The sequence below is a fragment of the Anabrus simplex genome, chromosome 6, assembly GCF_040414725.1.
Source record: "Anabrus simplex isolate iqAnaSimp1 chromosome 6, ASM4041472v1, whole genome shotgun sequence".
In the NCBI taxonomy this organism is placed as follows: Eukaryota; Metazoa; Arthropoda; class Insecta; order Orthoptera; family Tettigoniidae; genus Anabrus; species Anabrus simplex.
In genome coordinates this window covers 72,481,577-72,495,179 of record NC_090270.1, presented here as the reverse complement: position 1 = coordinate 72,495,179, position 13,603 = coordinate 72,481,577, and positions in this window count along the sequence as shown.

Here is a 13,603-nt window from a genome sequence, read left to right as displayed (position 1 = left end):
AATCTTGTAACTTATACATACATCTATACATCATAACATAATTATTATTATGAATACAATTGAAAACATTGTTATCTCTTCCAGACAATAATTATGTCAACAGGACACTTAAATTGAATCTTAGTCAGCACATGTTACAATGGACAACCAGATATTGTTCCAAATTTTCAACAGTAAAACGTTGCCTGTTTTTTGCTTAAAAAATGTTGAATTCAGAAAATTACCTTTCCACTTCTCATGAGGTCAGGGGACAGTATGTAAGAGCAGTTAGGCATTCGAGAACGGCAGTAATGGCCAAAGCATCTTTCCAGACAGGATTTATCTGCATTATACCGTGAAATTTGGCACTGACCTCATCCCCCATCGCTCTGTTGAGGTTAATAATGGTCGTCTCTACCTCACAACAATCCCTACAGCCTTCACTAGAGGCAATTCTCTCTCTTCCAGCTGTTTTATTTTGGAAGGTAACTTGGAAGAAAAGCACGTGAGACCGATGAAAATCTTGGGGTTGGTCAGTGCGGGGTCCAGATTCAAGACCAGCTCGCTCCAAGCAGAATCAGAGGACAGAAACAAACGCTGTTATCCTTTTCATCACATTTAAGTGGCTGTCTTTGGTAGCTATCTCGAAAGAATGTCTGCTTTCAGCGAATATGTGGCAAAGAAAACTAACAAAGTAGAGATTGGTGGAACAATACGACTTTATAAATATTGCAAATATCTTCAAATAGGCACTATTGGCACTATGAAATCCAGGTAGTTCTTTCACAAATCGACTGACATATTTTAGACTTATAAACCTACAATAATTATTCTGGATTGAGGATAAAAATGTATGAATGTTGGGTATTCAGCCCGAAGGCTGGTTTGATCCTCTACAGCTCCACCAACAGCTGTCATAGATAGCCTAGGTGTCACTGAAGAGGCATACTAGGGAAGTGAGGAGTGAGGTAGTTTCCCGTTGCTTTCCTCACTGAGCCAGAAGTTGCTATTGCATATCAGTCTGCCAAGCCCACTGAAATGCATGCACCAACCGACCCTATGAGCGATATTTTCACACCATTCATAACAGGAACTGGCTGCATAAGGAATGGCATTACTGGCATCGCTCATACCCCGGTCACTTTCATGTTGTCAAAGCCAAGGATGAGACTGAGACAGGTCAATGAGAGTAACAAATTTATTCTAGCCCATACCATAAGACATAGCGCACTGTAAACACTACATTCCTGCCAGCAAAGGCATGAGGATAAAAATAGGCATTTGTTATAAAATCATTGCCTTAGTTATCACTTTCAACCTGAGCTGGGGTCAAACTCGCGCACTCTTACTCAGAAGGACAGAGTTCTGCTGTATGAACCACTCAGTCAGGCGTGTTGAGATATCTTGTGAACTGTAGATTTCTAACGTGGTTGTAAGGTGTTCATATCCGGAAGCACCACTGTGTGTGTGTGTGTGTGTGTGTGTGTGTGTGTGTGTGTGTGTGTGTGTGTGTGTGTAATATGATGACTGCGCAAGGCGAGGTGGCTACTGGCTGTCCGGTGCAGGACACACCCACCTCACCCGGAATGACGTAGACGCACTGCGGGACGTCATTTTCGAGAGATCTGATCTCCACTGAACTGGACTGGATAGCTGGTGAAAGGCCTGGAGACAGAGCAGGCAGTTGCCTCAAAATACACTGCTTAATTTTCAGAGCAACGTCAAGTTAAGCTCGGCGAGCCAGTTACTTACATGTTTTGTACAGTATACAGGTGAGAAAGAAGATCCGATAAATAAATAAATAAATAAATAAATAAATAAATAAATAAATACCCTCAAATGACACCATTCCACTTCATTCCAGCTTCAAACCTTCTTTATTTGATTGAGTTGTTAAATCGTGATGTTCCCTATTTCCCTGCTTTTTGATTCTACATATTTTTAAATGTTTGTTTGTTTTGCTTCGGGTAATTAATGCAATGAAACTTTCTGTTATTCTAAACCGTGGCTAACAATTACATAAAAATAACGCAGCTTAATTTTTTTCTAGGCTGTTAAGTTGATGAGTCTTAGAGAGCTTGATAAACCAGGATTCCTGACAATGTGGTGCAGATGTACCCTGTACAGTGCTTAGTGTGATGTGCAAAAGACATTGGGAATAAAATTGCCTTCTCTTTTGCGTGTTAATAATAATAATAACAATAATAATGTCCGACTCTGTGGTGTAGTGGTTAGTGTGATTAGCAGCCACCCCTGGAGGCCCGGGTTCGATTGCCGGCTCTGCCACGAAATTTGAAATGTGGTACGAGGGCTTGGGAGGTCAACTGAGCAGAGGGAGTTCGATTCCCTCCTCAGCCATCCTCGAAGTGGTTTTCCGTGGTTTCCCCTCTTCTCCTTCAGGCAAATGCCGGGGTGGTACCTATCATAAGGCCACGGCCAATTCCTTCCCTCTTCCTTGTCTATCCTTTCCAATCTTCCCAACCCCACACAAGGCCCCTGTTCAGCATAGCAGGCGAAGCCGCCTGGGCGAGTTCCTGGTCCTTTTCCGCAGTTGTATCCTCCGACACAAAGTCTCACACTCCAGGACACTGCCTTTGAGGTGGTAAAGGTGGGATCCATCGCTGTGTCTGAGGGAAAAACCAACCCTGGAGGGTAAACGGATTAAGAAATAATAATAATAATAATAATAATAATAATAATAAAGTAGTCCGACTCGTTGGCTGAATGGTCAGCCTACTGGCCTTAGGTTCAGAGGGTCCCGCGTTCGATTCCCGGCCTGCTCGGGGATTTTAATCGCTTCTGATTAGTTCTTCTCGCTCGGGGACTGGGTATTTGTGTCTGTCCCAACACATTCCTATTCATATTCACACAACAGACTACACTACCAACCACCACAGAAACACACAATAGTGATTACTTCCCTCCATATAGGGTTGGCGTCAGGAAGGGCATCCGGCCGCAAAACATGGCCAAATCCACATGTGCGACGCAGTTTGCACCCGCGACCTCACAGGTGTGGGAAAAGCGGTAGGGAAAGAAAGAAAAACAATAATAAAATACCGACGAAAGTGCTTCATAATAGATCCTACGATCAGATTCAAAACGTTCGAAACACAACCCAGCGAGGTTCACGAATAAAAGAAAGCAACATATGAACCAGTGATCTCATTCTATGTACAAGAGTTTGATAATATCGAAGTCATCCGATTAACGGTTGGCATTAAAGAAACCATTCCTCTCTTTTTTCCCCTCAAATTCTGCAAATCTTTTAACCTCAATCAGGCATTAATAAGCGAAGTTACATTCCAAATCCTAAAGAACCATATCTCCTAAACGTTGTAATGAAACCCCATCTGTCAACTATACTGACAAACCATTATCTAATCAACTCCTCACAATTACTTCTAAAATGTATCTTGTTTTCCTGGATACTTTGTCCTTAGGAGCAATCTCCAGTCGGAGCAATTGTCATACATACTAATCTGGGAGCGATTGCCACTGGTGCCGAGTGACATATATTCCCATTAACCACCAGTTCAGTGGTCTAGATCTCGCGTGATTATTACGTTCGAGTTGTAAAACGTAAAATGCTCAAACGAAGGGCAAGCAAGTATTTCGATTTATCCACTCATTGAGAAGGTTTGCCTGTAAGTCGACTGAAATCAGATGGGGTCAGTGAAATTACGGATAAGCGCATGAAGGTTGCTGATTGCGTTACGGCTGTGGAGGTCAATATCAATGTTGATTAGTTAAACTCGCGCATAGAAATGTTCGGCCACCACCTTGCTTTGGCGAAAATAAGTATACATCCAGAGGTTGGATAAGGAAATTTGCACCAGGTGGAATGGTTGTAACCTGTAATTGCTTATCCGGAATTACAATTTTTTTTGCTAGTTGCTTTACGTCACACCGACACAGATAGGTATTATGGCGACGATGGGATAGGAAATGGCAAGGAGTGGGAAGGAAGCGGTCGTAGTCTTAATTAAGCTACAGCCCCAGCATTTTCCTGGTGTGAAAATGGGAAACCACGGAAGACCATTATCAAGGCTGCCGACAGTGGGGTCCGAACCCATTATCTCCCGGATACAAGCTCACAGATGCGCACCCCTAACCGCACGGCCAACTCGCCCGGTGAATTACAAACAGATTTTGTCCAGGGAGTGAGAATTAATCCAAAATGAAACTACGTTTTGTTTCAACATTGGGAGAGAGATAGTTTTTGTTGTTTTTTTGTTTGAACGAGCAGTCCTTAGACTGGTTTGATGTAGCCCTCCATGCCACCCTATCCTGTGCTAACCTTTTAATTTCTACGTAACTACTCCATCCTTCATCTACTTGTACCCCCCTGTGGGTGGGGGACACAGTCGAATAATACACCGACGGTATCTCCTGGTTGTCGTAAGAGGTGACTAAAAGGGGCGATCAAGGGATGATGGAATTGGAACCATGAGATTACTTGTGATTAGTAAAATAAAGTGTGAGGAACACCATGGGTATGGGCGTTGCCTGTGATTACTACCATCGTGTGCATTCCACCGAGGCGCGGGAGCTGGCGTGCGGCATCACGACTAGTGTCCGTGCGGGAGACGCTGCCCTGCGCCGCGCAGAATTTCTTTAGTTCCTCTGTGTTCAGAAAGGGTCTGAGTTACCTGTGACTCGTGTCTTTATGTGAGGAACACCATGGTTCTGTGTCACCTGTGAGTGGTATCATAATACGTGATAGGCCTACACCACCGTGGGTCTACATTGCTTATGAGTAGTACCACAGTGTGAGCAACACCATGAATATACGTGGCCTGTGATTAGTTCCACTACGTGAGGAACACCACGGGAAAACTGGCGCCCACGATCAGTCCCACTAAGTGAGGAACACTATGGTTTTACTTTACCAGTGATTAGTATAATTATGAAGGGCCGGTGACCTGGATTTAGGGCCTCTTTGGACAAAAAGCATCGTCTCAGAATATGAGGCATTGTGACTTGGATTCACTGATTCGTTTGCATTCATGGTCATTTTTTCTTCATCATTCCTTTTATATTCTAGTCAGTGGATACATTTTGAAATTTTAATTATCGTTTCATTTCGTTTTACCTCGTACCACTAGGGGCCGATGACCTAGCTGTTAGGTCAATTTAAACAACAAACATCGTCATCATAATCTGCTTGTCATATCCATGCTGTTCTTACCGCGTTCACTTCACTAAAAAGACCAACTGAATAAGCTCTGGGTGTCTTAAAACATGTCCTATAGTTCTATCTCTTCTTCTGGTCAAATTTCGCCAAATCGTTCTCCCCTCACCAGTTCGATTCAGTATCTCTTCATTCTGTAACACCGCAATTCAAAAGCTTTTATTATCTTTCTTTGTGATATAGTTATCGTCCGTTTTTCACTTCCACACAATGTGACGCACCAGTCGAAAGTCTTCATAAACATCTTTATAATTCCTATATCAATGTTCGAAGTGAGCAAATTTCTTTTCTTAAAGATGGCCTTCCTTGCTTGTGCTAGTCCTTATTTCATGTCCTCCAAGTAACAAAATTCATCTACTTCCTTCAAAACTTCATTTCCTAAGCTAATATTTACTGCATCACCTGACTTCGTTCCATTACGTTTGTTTTGGACGTACTTATCTTCATCTTGTACTTCTTCCCCAGGACTCTGTCCTTATCCTACCTGTATTAAAGGATATCCTTGTTTGTCCTTTTAGCCTGGTTTTGAACAACATACATACCAGGTGGTCCGCCAGCTCCTTACGTTCTACTTGTAAGTGTCTCGCATGCAATAGTGACGAACGGGTTGCCTGATAACTGATTTTCAAAGGGGCACTACTGCCTGCAGGTTATTTACGGCAGAATATGAAGAGATAACAACCGGACGGCCGCTCATTGCATGTTCCTCAGCGCTAGCTGTCTAATGCGCCCCCCATGAGTTAATAAGCCTCGTTTTTGAACGCTCAGTAGTAGGCTAGTATGTGGTACAGTAACACTATAGTTGTTGTCAACATATTGACAGTGTCTGCTGTGTTAAGCAGCGACGAATGCACAGATATAATTTTAATCAATAGAGAATTTGATCGGAATGTAGCCGAAGCTCGCAGACAGTTTGCGCAGGAGTTTCCAAATACCCGCCAGGCACTTCCTGAATGTTCTGTGTCCCCACATTCTGATAGTGATTTTTTCCGTCAACGGGGCTCGAACTGGCTAACCACAGTGTCAGACCTTATAGACTTGACGCCTTAATGAACATGGACACCTGCTGAGCTACGTGGTAATTAATAATAACGCATTTTAATAATTGTTATGTTCACATTTCATCCCGAATATTATGCACGCCTTATTTGCGGAGATCAGGTTTGGAAACGACTGGAAGCATTTGAGATGTGGGTCTGGAGACGAATGGTACGGATGAAATGGATTGAAAAGAGAACAAACAAAAGCGTTCTGCAAGAAATTCAAGGGAGGAGAGAACTGATGCTAACGATACAGGGAAAGAGCTAAATGCACCGGCCACAACTTGCGACATAATACCTTCTCTACAATCTGCTGAAAGGAAAGGCCAAGGATGGCTTAGGTAATAATTCCTTGAAGACATGGCACACGGTCTTCATTATGGTTCCTATTATGAAATGAAACGAGGAGCCTTTAGAGACTGATGATGATGATGATGATTATTATTATTATTATTTGCGGAAATATGCTATTTTATGATTGTAAAATTGAAAGGAATAGAAAAATGAAATTGTTCTAATTTTCTACGAACAGGTCACATCAGTCCTGTGGCATTCTGGTAAATTTTACAGCTAAAAAACAACGGTCAAACACACTCTATGAATTTTTGTAATACGAAAATATTTTCAGTGCTTGAATTTTAATCCAGCAGTGTCTGTAACCATGATCAGATTCGTGAATTGAACAAGGGTTCACCGGTACAGCGGCTGGCAATGCAAACGGCTAGACCACGGTGACCGATACATTTTAAAGGGGGTTATCCGGATTAATTCACTTCGTCCATTGGATACTTCGATAAATGCACCTCCATCCTCTTCCCAAATATTTTTTTCTAGTGGCTTTACGTTGCACCGACACAGATAGGCCTTACGGAGACGATGGGATAGGAAAGGCCTAGGAGTTGGAAGGAAGCGGCCGTGGCCTTAATTAAGGTACAGCCCAGGCTTTTGCCTGGTGTGAAAATGGTAAACCACGGAAAACCATCTTCAGAGCTGCCAACAGTGGGATTAGAACCCACTATCTCCCGGATACAAACTCACAGCCACGCGCCCCTAACCGCACGACCAACTCGCCCGGTCCAAATAAATCATCGCAGTATCTAAAGAGGTGAAGTAAGCTTTCGGCTGGGAAGACTTGCGAGAAAGGAGACGAGTTTCACGACTAAACTGTGTGTTCCGAGCTGTAGAGCAAGGAACATACCACTCACTACGTTACTTAGTAATGTCATGCTACGTACATGTCACGCGAAACGCAAGTCTGTTTTAATTGGGTTCGAACACAGATCTGTTGGCTATCACAATACACGACTGCTGTTCGCTTGGCTCGACTCCAGACAAGGCCGATAAATCGCACAATAATATCGCGTGACTGCTTCAAACACTCAGCTACACACACACACACACACACACACACACACACACACACACACACACACTGCTCCTGTTCGCGGTGAGCCTGCTGTTATATACCTGGTAATGAGGTCCTAGAACCTTCGGGATGTGGCCAGAAAACTAAAGTTCTAGTTTCGCCTTCCAGAAAATACACGCAGACACCAGACGAAAGCACGATACAAGGACAGGCCGTTACATGCCCTCAGGGTGACCAGGAGGTCCAGAAAATATCGAAAAGGTCTGTCCGAGGATGGCACTCGCATAGGCACGTAACAGCGTGTATGTACAGTATTTATTTATTTATTTATTTATTTATTTATTTATTTATTTATTTATTTATTTATTTATTTATTTATTTATTTATTTATTTATTTATTTATTTATTTATTTATTTATTTATTTATTTATTTATTTATTTATTTATTTATTTATTTATTTATTTATTCTTTCGTATATTCTGAGTAAGGACCACGATATTCAACTGTTGCGTTTGGGATGGGTTTTGATATTTGCGCAGTAACTGCGCACCCTTTGGCTGTATTGTTCCTTTCTTTCATTTGTCCAGAGGGTACCTGTCTTCCTTCTTGGTCATCTGTCCTGGAACCTCATTTGTTTAAACATCTTCCTGACAGATGTCCGGTCTTTTAAGTCTCTTCCTGTTCCTCCCCGTTCCTGCAAATCTTTATTTACTTCCATCAACAAGGGTGACTTACTCTTCCTCTTTATCCAGTAAACGAGCAGCTGGTTGGTCAATCTAGCACTATGCATCCTGTAGACGTGTCCATACAATGCTGAACGTCTCTTCTTGGCTACGTCCGTGATTTTTTCACAGTGTGTATTTATAAAGCTCTTGGTTAGGTGGCGTTTTCTATTCGTTCCTTTCCTTGACTGGTCGTTATATCTTCCTCAATATTTTTCTCTCCTGGATTTCGAGCTTGTCCATTAGTCCCTTCATGTTGATTATTACAAATTCTGAAGCATATGAGGCTTCAGGGCAGATGACTGCCTGGTAGTGCTTTATTTAGTGTGTATTGCAAGTGTTCTTGGTCAGTTGGTATGCCAGTTCTAGCTTATTAACTCGAGTTGATAATGCTGCTCCATCGGAGAGATTGGATTCCAGTCATTCTCCCAGGTACTTAAACCAGTTGGTTCTCTTGACCGTTCCTTGCTTCAGATGCAGTGTACAAGGAAATTCACTATTGTACTGTGTTTTTTCAAGTGAAATATTTAGCCCTAATGTTGCTGCTTGTTTATATTAGGCACTTCCTCAGCTGTTCCGTCTCCTTGGCCGATTGGTCAGGGTAGTGGCGTTCGGTTCAAAGGGCCCCGGGTTCAATTCCGGGCCGTGTCGGAGATTTTGACGTTGGTTTAGCTGGAGGCGTTTGCGTTCGTATTAATACACATTTACATACAGTACATTATACTACAAACAATTACAGAAATACGCAATAGTGAATATATTCCTCATATGGATTTGGCGTTCGGAATGTCATCCGGGCGTTAAATTCGTCTACATAAAATGTGCCAACCCCAGCTAATTGAGTAAATTTCCAATAGGGAGAAGAAGAATAAAAAGAATCAGTTCCTCTGCTGTCCAGAATGGGCTGAGTGAGATCAGATACAGTCCTTAGTTCAGGATTGTGATCCGCGAACAACCCGCCAATCGAACTTGAGCCTTCCATATAAGAAATAGCAATGCTATCTCAATATCAGAGATCTGCCTGTATTTCTGAGTTTTAAGAAATGGTTTAATTATTGGCCATACGGGAAGTAGTTTTCGATGGCTTCCTTCCTCGTCTCCAGGCTAGTGTATGAATGGCACCTAGCAAAACCCACTACCACTTCCCTCTCAATCTATGCTCCAGTCGTGTACAGAAGATGCAAACACACGAGTGTAGATAACATTAATACTGTGATTCACGACATCAGATCAAATTTCTCATACACTAAGAACACTTGATCGTCGCCATAAGACCTATCTGTGTCGGTGCAACGTAAAGCCCCTAGCAAAAAAAACAAAACAAAAAACACCTGAATCACGAAAAATAACAACAGCAAGGCTGGTCTCCTTTATCTACTAGGCTGACACTAGCTCCAATTAAACTTTTACTTGTGAAGAAAGTTCGCAACTCTATCAGTAACTGAAGACAATGCACACGTGGAACTCGTAAATCAACTCAGGATTTTTCCGGAAGGACGCCAGAAAATCGAAATATTTAGAGCAAGATTTCTATGCCTGGAGCGGTATTCTACCCCGGAACTATATCAGCCTACACAGAAATGAACATCTGATTAATTCCTGGAAAGTGAAGGTGTTTGGGCACAGAGTCAAGTAAAAGTTTTCAGGTTCGATTCCAGGCTGTACCATGTCGTACGAACGAGCGAGTTGGTTGCGCAATTAATGCTTTGTAACCGTTAGCTTACATTCCTTAGATGGTAGGCTCGCGCCTCCGCAGTGGACACAGGAGGGAGATGTATCTTAATTAAGGCCTCGATCTCTACGTTCCCAATTCCTTCCCATCCTTTCGTCGCCGAAAACCTTCCATGTGTCGGTGCGAAGTTAAACCAAGTAGCAATATAATAATAATAATAATAATAATAATAATAATAATAATAATAATAATAATAATAATAATAATATTCTGGGGCTGTACCTTAATTAAGTCCACGGCCGCTTCCTTCCCACTCCTAGCCCGTTCCTGTCCCATCGTCGCCATAAGACCTATCTGTGTCAGTGCGACGTAAAACAACTTGTATAATAATAATAATAATAATAATAATAATAATAATAATAATAATAATAATGTATGCCCCTTCGTCACGGGTCGGGGGTGAGGCAGGATAAAGTTATATGGCAGACTTTTACGATTGGATGTCCTCAGTTAAGGAACGAATGAAGATGAAATTAATGATTGTGAATGACATTGGGTAAGGAGGCGGAAAGAATTGGGTGTGGCCTATGAGTAGGAACTGTGCCGGCATTTCCTAGGAAGTGATTTTTTATTGCTATTTGTTTTACGTCGCACCGCTACAGACAGATCTTATAGTGTTGGTGGGATGGGAAAGGGAAGTGACTATAACATTAATTAAGGTACAGCCCCCAGCATTTGCCTGGAGAGAAAGTGGTGAACCACGGAAAACCATCTTCAGGGCTGTCAACATTGGGGTTCGAACCCATCATCTCCAGAAAGCAAGCTAACAGCTACGTGATTCAAACCACACTGCCAACTCGATGGTAAAGCAAGTTGTAAACAACAACAACAACAACAACAACAAAAATGAAGTAGAAAAGGTGGTAGGTTCACAAATTGTAAAATTTAAATTAATGCTCTAAAATAGCTTTCTATACATACAGTATGCATAGCATTAAAAAAACTGAAATGGCGTATGGCTTTTAGTGCCGGGAATATCCGAAGATATGTTCGGCTCACCAGATGCAGGTCTTTCGATTTGACTCCCGTAGGCGACCTGCGCGTCGTGTGGAGGATGAAATGATGATGAAGACGATACATACACCCAGCCCCCGTGCCAGCGAAATTAACAATGATGGTTAAAATTCCCTAACCTGCCGGGGATCGAACCCGGGACCCCTGTAACCAAAGGCCAGCACGCTAACCACTTAGCCATGGAGCCGGACGGCATAGCATTAATTTTTCTCTACAAGAAAATCCCATTGAATCTAAAATATAATGTGATCAGACCATTGGCTCTGTAAGCCTACTACATCACAACATCAACAGACACTTTGCAAATAAAGATACTGCAGTGGTGCATTGTCTTGACTGGACTGCACCATGCGAGAAACCATGAAGTGCGGAAGAAATTCAACGTTATCTCAATCACACATCATGCGTGCGGTGGTATGAGCATGTGCTGTTCTTAGCAGCACGGACACCTCAGTTGCAAACACCGCCGTTCAACTCAAGGTGGAGTGTCACCAACCTCAAGCACTATCACAAACACGTTGTTTGGAAGAGGTAAGAGATGATACGAGCCTCACAAATCCAGATACTGTGGATCGGATCGTCTGAAGTGTAGAAAACGTTGAAAAAATGCAGACCGCACCTACGTGACGAAATGTAAGGAAGAGGATGATGATTAATTTCCGGGCTAGTTGGCCGTGCGGTTAGGAGAGCACAGCTGTGAGCTTGCATCCGGGAGATAGTGGGTTCGAATCCCACTGCCGGCAGCCCGGAAGATGATTTTCCGTGGTTTCCCATTATCACACCAGGCAAATGCTGGGGCTGTACCTTAATTAAGGCCACGGCCGCTTCCTTCCAACTCCTAGCCCTTTCCTATCCCATCGTCTCAATAAGACCTATCTGTGTCGGTGTGACGTAAAGCCACTAGCAAAAAAATATGATTAATTTCCATGTACGTTAATTGTGATCTTCGGTCAGTTAGGTTTGAGAAAGTCTGGTGGATAATTAATAGGGCCCAGATTCTTGTGTAATTAGTAATTACACATTACATTCCTTTACTAGTGGCCAGGCTGAGTGACTCAGAAGATTGAGGGGCTGGCCTTCTCACCCCAACTTGGCAGGTTTAATCCTGGCTCAGTCCGGTGGTATTTGAAGATGCTCAAATACGGCAGCCTCGTGTCGATAGATTTACTGGCACGTAAAAGAACTCTTGTGGGACAAAATTTCGGCACCTCAGCATCTCCGAAAACTGAAAACGTAGTTGGTGAGACGTAATAACAGTGTTACTGGCTTTACATTAAATTTATTTAGTAACGTTTATGTTTCATTTTGGGGGCATGAGGGCAACAGGAACTTAGCTAAAAGAATACACTGTGTAATGAACTCCACGATTTACGGTGCGCAGAATTATTTTTGAGTATGTGAAGTGTTTCGATTATGCCTTTAATACATACATACATACATACATACTGGAACCTTTCCCACCGTCCCCCATGACTCATGGGACCATGTGACAACAAACCAACCCTTTCGGGTCACGAACACATGGGACCATGCTCCACGGAAGTCGATAGTCAAGGGATCTTTTCGGTCTGTGCCGATTTCTCCTCATTGGGATTGTATACTCAATCCACTCACATGAAGAGTTATCGACCATTCGACTCAGCTAGATCACAGCTACTCTCCCGTTCCTGAGGTCTGAACACGGACTCCTCAGGGCCGAAGAACGTTCGCGGCATAAAGAGGCTATCAAACATAAGCTATCTTAAAGGCCTACAATGAACGGAAGAGGATTCTGGATGCATGTTTTCGGTATAGATAGGCATGAAATCGTTTGGAACAAATTACTACTCACTCGGTGAAATATACAAATTTATATACACTCTTGATACTTCTTACACAATTAATATGAGCAAATCACTTATTTTAGCAGCGGAAAAATCCGGGCTGCCATTGACATCGGCTGTTACCTCCACATTCCACAGACAAAATCTATGTGAAAGGCAACGTTAGCTGTTATTTTCTCTACTCCAATAAATTTTCCTTTTTGACACAGACGTAGATATCCATATCCCTCTCTACCAAAACAGAGAATAACCGAGAGGTTGTTAACATGATTTCACTTTTTCACATACTATCACTTTGAATTGCCTGTGTCATATATTGCTTACATAATTATTACATTAGTTTGGATGTATGCTACACAAATTGTTTTGTGTATTATCGCAATTGTTTTGTGCGCGTCATCACCCGGTTTAGCATAAACCACTGAGTACCCTATCATATTCACAAAACAAACAAAACAAGCTATGTTCCCCCAATGCGAGTATTCCATGGGACTGAATCCCGTATTACACATTAGACTCTATTTACACAAAGAAAAATGTCCGCCTTTGAATGGTCGGCTAACGCTAGGAATCAATGAAGTAAAGATTAAAAACATAATTAATCCGAACATTCCGACCATATCAGAAATCCGTCACTAAAACACGGAGAAAGAAAGAAAAAGGACTAAAGTCTTCCATATAAAATAAACACAGACTTGAACAACGAACTATCATTTGCAATCACTACCAGTG